The following is a 15,287-nucleotide window of genomic DNA, read 5'->3' as shown; positions in this document are numbered from 1 at the left end:
TTTCTCTATTTTTCAATTCTCTATTTTATTCATTTCCATGCTAATATTTATTATTTCTTTCATTTTTCTCACTCTGGGTTTAACTTACTTTTTCTTTTCTGGTTTCTTAAGGTAGAAATTGTAGGATATTTATTTGAGATTTTTCTTTTTTTAATGTAAGCATTTACTGTTATAAGTTTTATTCTGAGCACTGCTTTCTTTGCATCTCATACATTTCGGTATGTTGTGTTTTGTGTGTGTGTGTGTGTGTGTGTTTTATGTTTCATCTCAAAATGTTTTCTAATTTCCTTTATGATTTTTTCTTTGACTCTGGTTGTGGTGTGACAAAAGGAAATTCATTTCTAATTTACTTCTGTTGTGGCCATACATTGTGTTGATTTCAATCCTTTTATATTTATTGAGACTTGTTTTATGGCTTTATGGTCTATCCTGGAGAATGTTCCATCTGCACTTGAGAAGAATGGACATTCTGCTATTGCTGGATGACGTGTTCTATAGATACGTTAGGTCGAGTTGGTCTATAGTGTTGTTCAAGCCTTCTGTTTCCTTGCTAATCTGTCTAGTTGTTCTATCCATGTTTGAAAATGGAGTATTGAAGTCTTCAACTATTATTGTTGAATTTCTCTTTTCAGTTCTGGCAGTTTTTCTGATGTATTTTGGGGCTCTGTTGTTAGGGGCATATAATTATATAGATTCAGATTAGGAATGTGTCAAATTGTGCCAGATGAAACAATTGTATATGGACTCATATAGTTTCAGAGCTGGAGCCCACCTTGGTCCTTATCTAGAACTCTTACAGATGAGAAAAAACTGAGATACACAAAAATAAAATGAACTTCCAAAGTGATACAGATACTAGTTATTCCTGGAGGCAGGGTTAGAATTAAGGTCTCCTGACTCACAGACGCTCATCTCTACTAACGCCCAATAGCAGCCCGAGCTTTTTTTGAAATGGTGTACATATATTACCTTATTACTAACCCTAGAAAATAGTCTTTTTCAGTGTAAAGAGACAGATGAAAAGCTATTTGTCCAGTTTTCCTCAAATGGAGAATTTTATATAGTCAATATTAAAAAATCTTAAAGAGAAACTACATGGGGAAGGAATGTGGCTAAATGATGATAATGGATTTTATGTTCCTAATGGAAAATCTGAATTTTTAAAACATTAGATGAAAGACAAAATTCAGACTAACCTATGTCAAAATAATAGAATGTAATGGAAAAGTAATCAAGGTATTAACTAGCTCTTGCAAACCAGCCATGTTATGTCCAGAAAGATATTAACCTAAAAGAAATTTCAATTATTGTCACCTGTTGATCTGAGTTAATGGTTTGTTCTTTGGTTGCTTGTTTGTTTTCAGCAGAACTTAGATCACTGGGCTAGCAAAAGCCAATTAACTCAAATTGGAAATGAACTTTCCTACTAGGAAAGAAAAAAGACAAAAATAAAGAAAACATGTAATAATAAGTTTTGAAGTAGCATTAACTTTGATTTATTTCCCAAGATAACTGTGAATATTTCTTTTAAAATTAATTTTGTTTTCAATAGTCTATGATTTCAATTAAATGCATTAAAATTTGTAGTGATTTAAATCTCAAATACCTTTTCCTACCCGTTTCCCTGTTTTTTTCAGAGACACTTAAGTATAGTTATTGGCCTCGTGTAGCTGAAGGTGTGTCTTTTTCTATTCTGTAAGTTAAATAGCTTCTTTCCCTAGAGGTGTAGATTTAAACTAAACTCAGTGACACGTTTCATGTATGGCTCACAGTTGTATTTATCTTCTCTAATTATATTTTTTATACTCTTTTTTTTTTTTTTTAGTCTTAAGCACATAATTCAGATTTGAGTTTTTCAAAGTTCACCAATATCTTTACATTCCCTTGCTTTTGTGAACTAGCACTTTTTTGCCCAAGTGACTTGACATACCATCATTCTTCCAGTGATCATTTGTAAGAACCTGAGTGGACAACAAGAAAGCCCAGTAAACTTAGGACTTTGGGGGAAATTTGGCTAAGATTGAAGGTGTATAAATAAGGGATTACCCTTCATTTGTTTAACAAATATTAAAAGGACTCCTACTATGTTGTCAGGCACCATTCAACAGTTAACAAAACTGACAAAGTTTCTGGCCTTGTGGAGCTTATATTCTAGTTATGGGGAAAAGATAGTAAAGAAATAAGCAAATAAATATGCGTCTGGTGTTAATAAGTTCTAGAAAGAAAAATAAAGCAGGTCAGGGGAATAATATTTAAACAGAATGTATGTTTAAGGAAGGCCTTTCCGATTAGAAGTCATTGATCTGAAATCTGAATAAAGTGAGAATTGAGCTAAATGGCTATCTTGAGGTGAAAAAGCAAGCCTTTGAGGTAAGAGTTTGCTGGGTAAATTCAGAGAGCAACAAGGAGGCCAGTGTGGTTGGAGATGGAAGAGGTGAACCAGCAGGTGAAAGCAGAGAGGTAACAGAACCAGGTCATTTTGCGCCTTGCTGCATATGGTAAGAACTCCTAGTTTTCTTTGAGTTGGGTGGGAGTCTTGAAGGTTTTGAGCAGAGCAGTGACAAGATCCAACTTAGGCTTTAAAAGGATCACTCTGGCTTTTGTGGGGAAAATGCAATGTAGGGGGACAGGCGTAGAAAGAGAGAGACAAATGGGGAAACTATTTGATATTCCAGGCAAGAGATGGTGCTGATTTGGACCATGATGGTAAAAGGGAAAGTTCTAGCAGGGAAATGCTAAGTACTGTTAGTTTGGGTTGGTGAGAGGGAAATGGAGGTATACAGCAGCTAAGTGACTTTTCTTACTTCTTTAAGTTTTGATTGTTTATAGAAGTTACAGGAACAATGTAAAGATTTATACTAAAATGAACACTTGACTATTCATTACCTAGAGTAAGAAATAAAAATATTGCCAGTACCTTGAAAGCCTTTGTCATCCCCTTCCCAATCATATCTTTTTCCTGCCTCCCAGAGCTAACCATCATCCTGCCTTGTTTTGATCATTCTCTTATACTTTTCTATAGATTTACCAGTGATATATGTATCCCTACACAATATATTGCTTTGATTTGGAAAACTCTGTGGCAAGCACAAACCTAGCTGTGTAGGGAAAGGATAATACTGCCACTGTGAGATAGAGGCTTCTGGGAGAAGATGAGTGACCAGGACTGTATGGTCACAATCTGGCTTCAGCTTTTCTGATAGTTTGCAAGACCCCTCACCTCGAGAAATCTTTGGGCAAGGTCTTGAGTAACTATAGGGAAGCACTGGGCTGGCATACTGGAGTTGGGCCAGCAACCAGGACTGTGTTGGGGCCTGGGTTCTAAATGTCCAGCAGGAAAATGATAGTGAAGTGAGTTGTTCTTTATTTTCTGCCTCTCAGCTAATCACTGCTACTAAGCCTCTAAGCTTACCTCCAGCCCTTAGGAGCAGGTCAAAGCAGAACACTTCTGTGGAGTGAACTGAGTGTCTTCAGCTGATCTAGGCTGCAGGGCATGGAGTGGAGTGGGGTAACTTACTCAGCATGTAGTCAGGAGAAGCCAAGTATAGATAATAGTTTCTTCTGGCTCATGCAGACATTTTCAACTCATGATGAAAAGAAGATATGATTGCCCAGTCTTCAACGTGGGCCTGTATCTTGAGTCACATTGTTCCAGTCTTAGCTAATTGCTCTCTCCTTCCTGTATAACTATCATCCTGGGATCTCCCTTCACTAACCTTCTTGAGATTCCTTCAGTTTTATCCTGCTCCCTGCATCCTATGTTTTTTGAGGTTTGAGCTTAACTCTATTATTGTTATATTCTTTTATAATCATTTAGGTTAACCAACATACCATTTTCTGATGCTCTTTATTTCTTCTTATATCTTTATTTTTCCATCTGGGATCATTTTCCTTTTGCCTGAGAATAGCCTTCAGAATTCCTTTGATGCATGTCTGTGAGTGGTGAGCTCTTTTGGAGTTCTTCTTCCTATTTAAAAAATGTCTTTATCTTCTGCATTGAGAATCAGCAGCATTTAAAAAAAAATTTCCATGTGAATATTTATTGACCTTCACCTGACTTTCTTTTTTTCAGTGTTATTTGTTTGGACCTATTTGGCCCTGCATGACTGGCTCTTTTGTGCCACATTCAGCCATCTGGCTCTACTGAAATGGGAACTTCAGCATCTTTTCATCATTCCCACCCTCATTCTCTCTGTTCCATATGGAGGATTTACCTCCTGATCTTCTAGACTTTCTTGTCCTCTCTTCCTCTTACCTTTTGACCTCACTTCACATTCTTCTCTTATTGGTCTTGCCCTATTCCTTCAGACCAGGCTTGGCACAGTTTTTTGGCTAGGCTCTTGACTCCCTCCTTGACTGTCATCCAAGTTCTCTTCCAGCTCTGCTGTATCTAGCCACTGGATAAATCTCTCTCCAAGTTAGGATTGGATCCTGGAAGCACTGACTTCAGTACAATTTTTATGGGTATAACTTTTGGTGGGTTAGTTCAAACAATTCAGATTCTGGTTGATGACACAGTTAATTAAAAAAGGGACAGAGAGGATCTTGGGGTGGAAGGGAGAAGTTGCTTCACAATTTATCAGGGTAGAAATTTAAACATTACTTAGAACAAACCAAATGAAACTCCCAACATATACATACAAAACATTGTTTAAGTAGGTATAAATTTTATCTGAAATATTTAAGCTGTTTTCCTGTATTAGGGATTTAGGGCAAAGAATTTCTTTTTAATACATTTATTTATTTATTTTTGGCTGCGTTGGTCTTCGTTGCTGCGCACGGGCTTTCTCTAGTTGCTATGAGCAGTGGCTACTCTTCCTTGCGGTGCACAGGCTTCTCATTGCGGTGGCTTACTCTTGTTGTGAAGCATGGACTCTAGAGGTGCAGGCTTCAGTAGTTGTGGCACCCGGGCTCAATAGTTGTGGCTCACAGGCTCTAGAGCTCAGGCTCAGTAGTTGTGACGCACGGTCTTAGTTGCTCTGCGGCATGTGGGATCTTCCCGGACCAGGGCTTGAACCCGTGTCCCCTGCATTGGCAGGCGGATTCTTAACTATTGTGCCACCAGGAGAGTCCCAGGGCAAAGTTTTATGATTTTTAAGTCTCACTATTAAGAAGTAAAAAACTTTTTCTTAGAATAATTAGATATGATTATGCCTTGCAAATTTATTGAATCATTGGAATTAGAAGGTGAGTTGGGAAAAATGTATCATCAAATAATTTTCAAATTATTACAAATGAATTAAAACTTGATCTAAAATATATATTGTTCAGAGTATGCTACAATGATCTATCTTATAGTAGATATATTGGACTGATAGTATGCTTTCAAATAAAAGTCAGTTTCTTTCTGAGAAAAGCGTTCTACCAAGAAAGTAACTTTTATAGCAGGTGTGAAAAAAGAAGTTGCAACTCAGTTTGTGACTCTGATTTTCTGTGTGTTTGAAGGAATTACTTTATTGGCCTGGATCTCACTTTCCTCAGCTATAATATGGGGAGACTAATTGTTGCAAAGTGTTATGAGAACCTTCAATGGAAGATAACTATCAAAGTGCAAAGAATAACCAGACATTTTACTACATTTGTGTTCATCTGATTTTGAAATTTGTGCTCTTTTTTCCAATTTCATAGAGGAAACACCATCTGCATATTTCATCCTGTTGTGATGAATTATAAGAAGGGATATGGAAGTCAGCTCTGAATTTCCTTTTCTTTTGGTGTGTATAAACCAGTCTTTAATGTTATTACCCTGTTATTTTTGTGGTTTCCTTTCCTCTACGTCAACTGCATTCGTGTGAAGGGCTTTCTCCAAGATTAAACATTTGCCTCATTGGCAGCTTTTCTGAATTTTCATCTGCCAAACTCTTCGCATGCAGACTACATAAAGCCAATTTTTTTTTTTTTTCAACTGAAAACATGACGATGTCCTGACACCTCATCACTGTCAGGACCTTGACAGGGAAATCAGGCAACTGTTATAATGCAGTGTTGAATATGAAGATAAAATTGTGATGTGGGGAGGGAGATCAAGAGTACTGAAGGGAAGTTCTTTCTATTAATATTAAAGAGAAATCCTTTTTATCCGGTGGTCTGATTGGACAGAAAAATGGTGTCAGTGATCATAAGACAGAGATGCAAAAGTCAGGCAAGCTGAGAATAGTGGGTGTGTCTGGGGTATTCCTCTAGTCAAGAAAGCCACTGCACTTTTGGAAACTGGAGATGGTCTCTGAATTTGTGAGGTTACTGCAGCAGCTGGGAAGCTGAGTCTGTGGGCTCAGAGGTATGTGCAGAATGTGTTTGATCAGTTTCCCCACTTGGGATTGAAGAAGGGGGCATAAAAACGATATGATCGAAATAGGGTGAAAAGACGAGTCGAGTTCTGGGGAATAAATCTCAGCTTGAATTTAGATTCTAGACAATTTCCCTGTTGAAACCTGTTGCTGCAGAAAAAGTTTGATTTTTTGAAATTTCAATATGTGAAAAGCACACAGGATGTTTTAGTGGCTCCATAAGCACTTGCAAGTCTCCTATTCTTTCCCTCCCTGCAACAGCTCCTGGAGTCTGACACCAGCTCTGCCCTTTGGGGAGTATAACATGGAAATAAGCATGATAACGGTCTTCATGACTTTATTGTATCCTTGACAACCAAGAGATGTTAGTCAAAAATGGCTTTGAGAAAGCAAGGATTGGAAACCTCAGGTTTTCTTTTGAAAGAAACTTTGGTAGTAGCCTATTTATAAATTTTATTGCTTTTATCCCGCCTTTCCTCATGAGTTCAAGGAATCCACGGACATTTTCTCCTGCCACATACCCAGGCAGTCACATAGCCTAATGCCAAGAGTATCCTCATGGATGTAGATCTTTATTCCGTGGGTGAACCACCAGCCCAAGGTTGCCTGGGATGTTGGCGGAGAGGCTGGGACCAAGCCACAGCCCGGTTCTCAAATTCTGTACAAATAACTGTCTGCAGCTCCCCTAAAACGTATGGACAGCTGATGCAAGGTATTCTTGTGGGAAAAAAACAAAAGGGCGGTGGTACGGCCAGGTACTTTTATTTGTGCCAAGAGTGCTCAAGTGGAGAGGTTATTTTGTTGGACTCTGGAGACCTGAATTCTTGAACTAATTCTGCTACGAGAATTACTGTACTGGTGCTGGATGAGTCACTTAGTTGTTCCATGGCTCAGTTTACCCATTCAGAAATGAGCCTAGTGATGCTTGATCTGTCTCTTTGAATAGGGTTCTTTTGAGGATTAAAAAAATGATGTGAAAAGTGAAGTGTTATATAAGATGTAATATTTGGCATTGGCACCGTATTAAACAAGGGCAATGTAACAAAGTATCTTTTCAAAGCAAATTTGCATTTAATAGGCTCTTGGTAAAGTTTGTCAAATGAATAAGGAATTGCAGAATGTTGGAACAGGAAGAGCCCTTGGTAATGATGGGAAACCAAGACCCAGAGGACTTAGCTGGCTTTCATAACTTATTTATGGCTGGGTTCCTTGTCATGCCCCCTCCATGTTCCTGGCTCCTGTTCTATTGCTTTTCCTGATATAACACATTGCATCTCTTAGGCATGACCATGGTAGCTTATACCCTAGATACAGAATTAAACAACACTGAATTCTAGCTACGGGTAATAGTTTTTGAAAGGTTTTAAAATTACCTCCATGAGCTATCTTAAACTTCTTTAACCTGTTTAATTTTTCCCTGATAGCTCTACCCTCAGAGAAATACTTCAAACACAGGCATGAAGAAACAAACATTTACTGTAAATTAATTATTGTTTCCATTTCAAAAAGTTGTGAAAGGTCTATAGACCTCCCCAAGATTTACCCAAGTTGGTTTCTAAGAATATTTTCCTATAATTATAAACATGCAATTATAGGAGTGGTTGGGAGGATAATTTCAAACTTTGTTCCTCTTGTTTCTTCCTAAGGGCACAAAATCCCATTCAACAATACAATGTTTATTATTTTAAAATATTGATGTAACATTAAAAGATATTAGCAGGAATAGGAAATGTAAATCTTGTAAATGCAATCAATTCACATTCATCAGAGTCAGGACTGTATAATATTTATTTAATTTTTAAAACTTTATAAATTACATACAGAGGATTTGAAAAGGAATCAAGGAAATGCTTTATACTTATTTCTGGCCAAACTAAAAGCAAAATGTATTTGAAACTTTCAGAAATGTTCATTTTCAGTAAGGTTCCATCTACATTTAGGAGAGCCAGATAAAGCTTACATGCATCACTGATCAAAATTCATCTTGTTAAACCTCTTTTAGCTCAATGAACTATATACCAGTTTTGATTCTTGATCATGAGGTGATTTTAAACACAGTAGTAATGCCTCCTTAGTCCTATTCAAGCTACAATCAAGCAACTGTTTTTTGCTTGATGATTTAATATCATGTAACACTGGAAAATTAGGAAAATAAGCCATATAAAGAGGCAGAAAGTATTTACTTTAATTGAAGAGGTACCATGACCTGTACACAACATTAAAATTAATATCTTATTCACTTAAATACACTTGGGATATTTTTGCTGCTAACTAGAGATAATGAAAAGTCTTGACCTCCTAAAAATTTTGTTGAGAGAGACACTAATTTAAATTAAAAAAAAGAAAGAAAAACAAGCTAGAAACATTGGTATTTCTTTGTTTAAAGTTGTGAGGGAAAACACACAATAAGACATTTATAACCGCCACTGCATTGTTCAAAACATTGCTTCTTGGATGGATCTGACTCAGTCATGAAGTGAGTTCACAGGACAACTCCCTTTTGGTGTGGCAAGAACAGAAGGGAAAATAAGCCAGCGTTCACAAAGCCACTTCAAAAATGAAGATCGTACCACAGAGGCATTTATTTAAAAGTTTATATATTCTAAGCCCTTTTAAAAACACGTTGAATCTACGAGTGTTTTGTCTGGGCTGTTATTGAACCCCACAATCTGAGAGTTCAGTTGGCAACACTTGGGCTTCTAAGGCCGTTTTCTGCCAAGGTGAGCACTGTCAAGGGGGCACTCCTTCAGCTTTACACTTGGTTTTCACTTTTCAGCTGGAAAACCATGTCTGGGCCACAACACAGTCAGCAGCTGGGGCAGAAGGTGTCTGGATGGTCACCGACTGCTGTCACCTAATTGACTGAAGCCCTTGGAATCTTCAGGAATGTGGAAGCAGTGGGGAAGGTGGATATTAGCAACGCTTTTGAGACATTTCCATAATTTTCTTGGACAGCTGATAGAACCAGATTCCAGAGAGAACAGACAAAAACTAGCAGTAAAATGAGAGGAGATAATGTCCTGGGCTAAATATAGTCCTAAAGGCTCCATTTCTAGATAGAGGGTTTTATATGCCACTTGGGAGTTCTTTGGCATTCTCAGTGTTCTGAGGCACTTGTTTCTTGAGCCAATTGAAATCAGCCTTGAAGTCTTCCCATCCTCTGTGTTGGGTAGCTTTCTGTTCTTTAGTTGAGCAAAGAGACAGTGATGAAATCAGACTGAGTGTGGCATTCAGAGCTTTGAGTGAGAAATCAAATCAGAACAAGTGTTACCAGAGCCAGGTGTGTCAAAGATTGACAGTGAGTCAATTTTGAGGATATACCAAGATCCCACCACATACATGGTTTGTATATTTGGAAGATAAAGCAAGAACAAATGATATGGGAAAAGGAGGCAAATCTAGAGAAACAAGTAAACACTGAAATTTCTTCTGGGAGGGAGGACTATCAATTGATAGCAGACGCTCTTATATCTCCTTAAGCTGCTGTAGTTAAGGTTCTATATCAGAAGGTGCTGAAGGAGCTAGAAACCAGATCACCAAGGTTTTCTTGTTGGTTATCCTGGTTTTAATGTATTCTGAAAGGTATACTTAGCATCACAAACCTCTATGACATAGGTATTTCCTCCACGTTTATGGAAGAGGTGTGTCATAGTTCGGGTTCTCCAAATACAGACTCTGAGATTTATTACGTACAGTAAATGTGTTGGGAAGTGCTCTTGGCAACAATACCTTCGAGGGGTAAGGAAAGCAGGATTAGGCAGGGAAGAAGCTGAGTTATGATGCTTTTGCAGTCAAGGCCTTAGCTACTCCTACAGGGAGTTCTAGAGCTGGAGTAGTCCTTGGGAGTTCTTCCAAATTGGGGCCGGGATGTGAGTTCTGAGTAAAAGTCAGTCACAGGATGCACAAAGAAAGGATTTTTATCCCTATTGTGCAGATAAAGAAAAAAACTCAGAGTGGTAAAGTAAATGCCTAAAGTTACACAGCCTCTAAGTGGAATAGCTAGGGGCTGGTCCTGTTACCACTGAACTCCAGACCCATGGTCACAGCCAGATAATACAACACCTCTGGCAGAAGAGGACAGAATATGGTCTCCCAGTGACCTGACCTAAGAAGTAAAATAAATGTGCCTCTGAGGTTCTTTAAAATTATCTGATGTGCATATCTTTTGGTTTTGTATAATACAGATAATAGCACATACTTTTTTAAAAATTATTTTTTACTGATATAATTTTCAAACGTTTTCTTTGCCACTACAATTTTCCTTTTTAACTTATGGTTTAATAGTAACTTCACATAAAACTCTTAGGTCTTAGGTTAGCTGATCTTTTCTTAAAAACAGGCCAGAAAACCATCTCATTGTTCGTACTGAATACTCTCCCTTGAATTAATGTACATCATAATAAATTATAAACGTAATAAACATTGAACTTTTAGAGTTTTCTACCCACTCCACACAGAAGTTTTATGGGTTTGAGTAATTGTGGCCAGAGCATAAATGTGGAATCAATGGTTTCGAGAGATAATGAGATTTGCCTGAGGTTACATAGCCCGTGCAGGTGATCCTCACATACACCTTTCTGGGATACGAATATCCTGTGTGCTCCTTGTATGCTGCCTCACCCTAAGGAACACTCCACCATGGCTCCATGGTATCTAGGAGGTAACGTGTTGTACCATAGGAGTCAATGGAAGAAACAGGGCTAATGTATTTTCAATGTGAGAGGTACAGCCAAAACCACTGCAAAGAGACATTGGAATTCTAATCTCCCATGAGTTCTTAAGAAAAATAATTGCTCTGGAAAGGCATTAAGAGTTTCAATTGAACTTGTTATCTATTTTCTTTGGATGAACTCTGCTATTAGTCAATGTTACCTGGGCTTGGGTACCACATTGGAACCAGTAACAGAAAATATAGATCATACAGCTTGCGAGAAGCATGAAGCAGCCATGGGTTTATCTCAGTGCTTCCATAAATGGTGACTTTGATTCTAGTTACACGAAGCCTTCTTGATTATTATTATTTGAAAGGGATCCAGCTAAAACAGCATTTGCTTGGATTCTTGGGTCAACAATTTCACTTCCAGTGGCAGAAAATATGCTACATAAAAGGATTATGTCTATTTTTTTAACTTTCCTTTCCTTTTTGGTCACTTAGCCAAAATGAGGTCTTGGAAAATATTCCCCACACGCTCAGGTGTGGGGAAGAAGTGTGTGTGTGTGTGTGTGTCTGTGTGTGTGTGTGAGAGAGAGAGAGAGAGAGAGAGAGAGAGAGCGAGCGCACAAGTGAATTACCTGCATCTGAATGTGTTATAACAGTAAGCATGGCTTGTTCAATAGACCAAACCTGTTAGGAACAGCTTCGAGACTGGCTAAGGTTTGGTTTGGGCTGCCTAATAAGTGTTATTTGAATGATGTGTGTATCACATAGTGAGTGTTGGGAGATGAATCCTTGGAAGCAGTGGTCCAGGCTGTGATATATCTATGGCAGGATTCAGACTCTGTCTTCTTCAGAGAGGTGGTCTCACACAGTGCTGATGGCTCTAGAACACTACTCAGTCTAACCTCTGATGGGGCCAGGTAGTGCCACCTTTGCTGGGGATAATGACCAAAGATATGTTGCTGCCAATAATTAAGATAAACATTTTTAGAACAGATGGACAGCACAGGAAAGGCGACTGACAATTCCTAAGTTCTATAGGGGGACTTGAGGTTACAACAAAAGCAGTTTTTGGTAGAGATTGAAATGCCCATGGTTATGCACATAGAGTTACTAGATGTTGCCAAGAACTGAGAGCTCCAATTTTATTAAATAACCCAGGAAATAGAATATCAGCATTAGAAGTCTTATCATTTGACAAATTTAATCATTTTGAAGAGAATTATTAGGTCCTGGGGATTGAGGGCCACAGAAAGTTTTCAGCACTGAATCAAATAATTGTATTGTAGGTTGCAGTACCAAAAACTTTAAAAATGTCCTTGAACCTGGTTGAGCAATTGTTTCTAGGAATTTATCTTAAATAGTTAAAAATATGTGCAAACAATTTACTACAAGAATTGTCTTTGAAACTTCTCATGAGTTAAAAATTGGAATAGGGCTTCCCTGGTGGCGCAGTGGTTGAGAGTCCGCCTGCCGATGTGGGGGACACGGGTTCGTGACCCAGTCCGGGAGGATCCCACATGCTGCGGAGCGGCTGGGCCCGTGAGCCATGGCCGCTGGGCCTGCGCGTCCAGAGCCTGTGCTCCGCAATGGGAGAGGCCACAGCAGTGAGAGGACCGCATACCGCAAAAAAAAAAAAAAAAAAAAAAATTGGAGTAAATGAAGTATTGAAAATGAGGAACTTGTTAAATTATTGTTAATCCACATAAGAGAATCACATTTAGTCATTAAATATGATGGGATAGAAATGTTTATTTGTTGATAAGTTTTTTTTTAATTAATTTATTTTTGGCTGTGTTGTGTCTTCGTTGCTGTGCGTGCTTTCTCTAGTTGCGACCAGCAGGGCTACTCTTCGTTGCAGAGCACGGGCTTCTTTTTGCTGTGGCTTCTCTTGCTGCAGAGCACCGGCTCTAGGCACATGGGCTTCAGTAGTTGTGGCTCGTGGGCTCTAGAGCGCAGGCTTAGTAGTTGTGGTGCGCGGGCTTAGTTGCTCTGCGGCATGTGGGATCTTCCCGGACCAAGGCTCGAACCCGTGTCCTCTGCATTGCCAGGTGGATTCTTAACCACTGCACCACCAGGGAAATCCAGAAATGTTTATTATATGTTTATATAAATGTAAATATATATATGTATTACTTTGAAACATTTCAAATGCACAGAAAATTTGGAAAATGGTGCACTGAATATCTGCACCATACCTTCTCTTTCTCTCTCCCTCTCTATTTATATATGTATATGAGCATTCTTCCCTTTTGCTAACCCTACTGTAAGCAGGCTACCAATATCATGACACTGTACCTCTTAGTACTTCATTCATCATGCCTCTCTAAAGAGTAAGAGTATTCTCTATCACAACACCATTACCACCCTAATACAATCATCATTAATTCAATGACATCATTTACAAACATTTAAATTATCCTAAAAAAATTCTTTATTCTTTTTTTTTTTCTGACCCAAACTCCAATGAAGTTTCACTCATGGCATTGGCTACTCTATATCTTCAGTTGCCCTCAGTCTAGAACACTGTTCTTCTGTCTTTCCATGATATCAACCCTTTGAGAAGTCCAGGTCAGGCTTCTTACAGAATGTAATTCTTCTTACAGAATGCCTCACATTCTGGATTAATCTGTTTCTTCATGATTAAATCCAGGTTGGACATTTCAGGCAAGAACACGTTATAGGTGATGTGTGTACCTCCTACTGCACTTTGTCAGGAGGCGCATAATATGAGGCAGTCGCGTTACTGGCAAAGCTTGACTTGACTGGTAAGTGCCTTTATTTAAAGGCACATTTTCAATATATTGTGGGCTGATATTTTGAAGTGCAGATGTATGTTTATCGATATGGAATGATGTTTATGCTCCATTAAGTATAAATAGAAAATTACAGACTGCAAGGATCCTAATTTTGTTAAAAGGATTTTACACACACACACACACACACACACACACACACACAGGGAAAGGTCTAGAGGGATATAAATCCCAAGACATTTATAGTAGTTATGTCAAGGTTGTATGACTATAGGAGATTTTTATTTTTCTCTTTTTTATTTATTTTTCTTAATTTTTATAATGACTACATTTAACTTGCATATATATTTTTTAACTTGCATATTTTTAATAAAATGGATTGGATGCAACTGACGTTTTACAGTCTGACTATTTTAAGTAGGTGAACATTGTATGTGTGTTCTTTACCCCTCCCTGCTTTGGTGACAGTAATGTTAAATACTTTGCACACTTGGAGCTACTTTTATTATTATACCAGATACTACTGGGCATATTTCCCTAGGAAGGAACCGTTAGATTAGTTCAAGGACAGAATTCTCATACTTCTTTCCAGAATTTTAACATGTATATTTTAATAAGTACAGTGTACTTTAATGAGGACACTTTATTTTATACTTTAAAATAAAGTCATCACAGAATATAAAGTACTTGTTTATTTCTTGCTTCAGGATAGCGTAAAAATGCTGTGATTTTGGCCAGTATTTATGCATTTTGCCTTTCCAAGTGATATATACAGCTGTGGCCTAAGGTCACTCGCCCTCTTGGCAAATGTCCTCTGGCTATTTGAGTAAAGGAAGTTACCTTTATTCAGCACAATCACAGGGAGCTGGTGAGTCAAGGAGGGCTGAACCTAGACTCATCTTGTCTGCTGACCCATTAGTATATGCCAGGTGGTAGGGCCACCAAAGACCAGAGGCTTAGGGCTCTGGGGCAAGGCTCAGAAACGCTGGGGCAAGGCTCAGAAACTGTCTTGGCTGAAAGACAGAGTTGAAGACGGCCAGATCACAGCCTCCTGCCACCTTTGTTATGGATACGCAGCATGTTTTTGCTGGAAGCAAAGGCTGCCACTGGCGTTCCAGGGAAGCTGACCAGGCAAGAGGCAGTGATGTTGGGTTCTGTCCTTGGGGAAATCTTCATTTCATCCCTGGGAAGGCAGACAAACTGGTGCAAAAGGAAACCCACACCTAGTAACTGATACACAGCAATGACGTCCTGCTGGGAGATCTGTAGAACAGGGCTAGATGGAATTCTGCATTCCATTAACTGTAAGCAGGATGTAAGGGATTAAAAGGGAGTTGGAGTGGGCAGCACAAGTCTAAAAATTATCTATTGGAATCACTGATATTTTCCACTGAAAACATAAAAAGCACCCTTGGTATATACTGCAGGAATAAATCCTCTGGAATACTATTTCTGGGGAATATAGTAAGGTTAGCACTAGGCAAAACTGATGAGTAGGTGGTGTGATTTTTATAGTACACTACTTCTATTTTAATGCCCGTCTCCACCAACCCTGGCACCTCATTTTTCTTAGTGCTGTATTCCTTT

This window comes from Tursiops truncatus, chromosome 12 (genome assembly GCF_011762595.2).
Source record: "Tursiops truncatus isolate mTurTru1 chromosome 12, mTurTru1.mat.Y, whole genome shotgun sequence".
NCBI lineage: Eukaryota > Metazoa > Chordata > Mammalia > Artiodactyla > Delphinidae > Tursiops > Tursiops truncatus.
The sequence above is the reverse complement of the archived record's forward strand: the minus strand, read 5'-3'. Positions refer to the sequence as shown.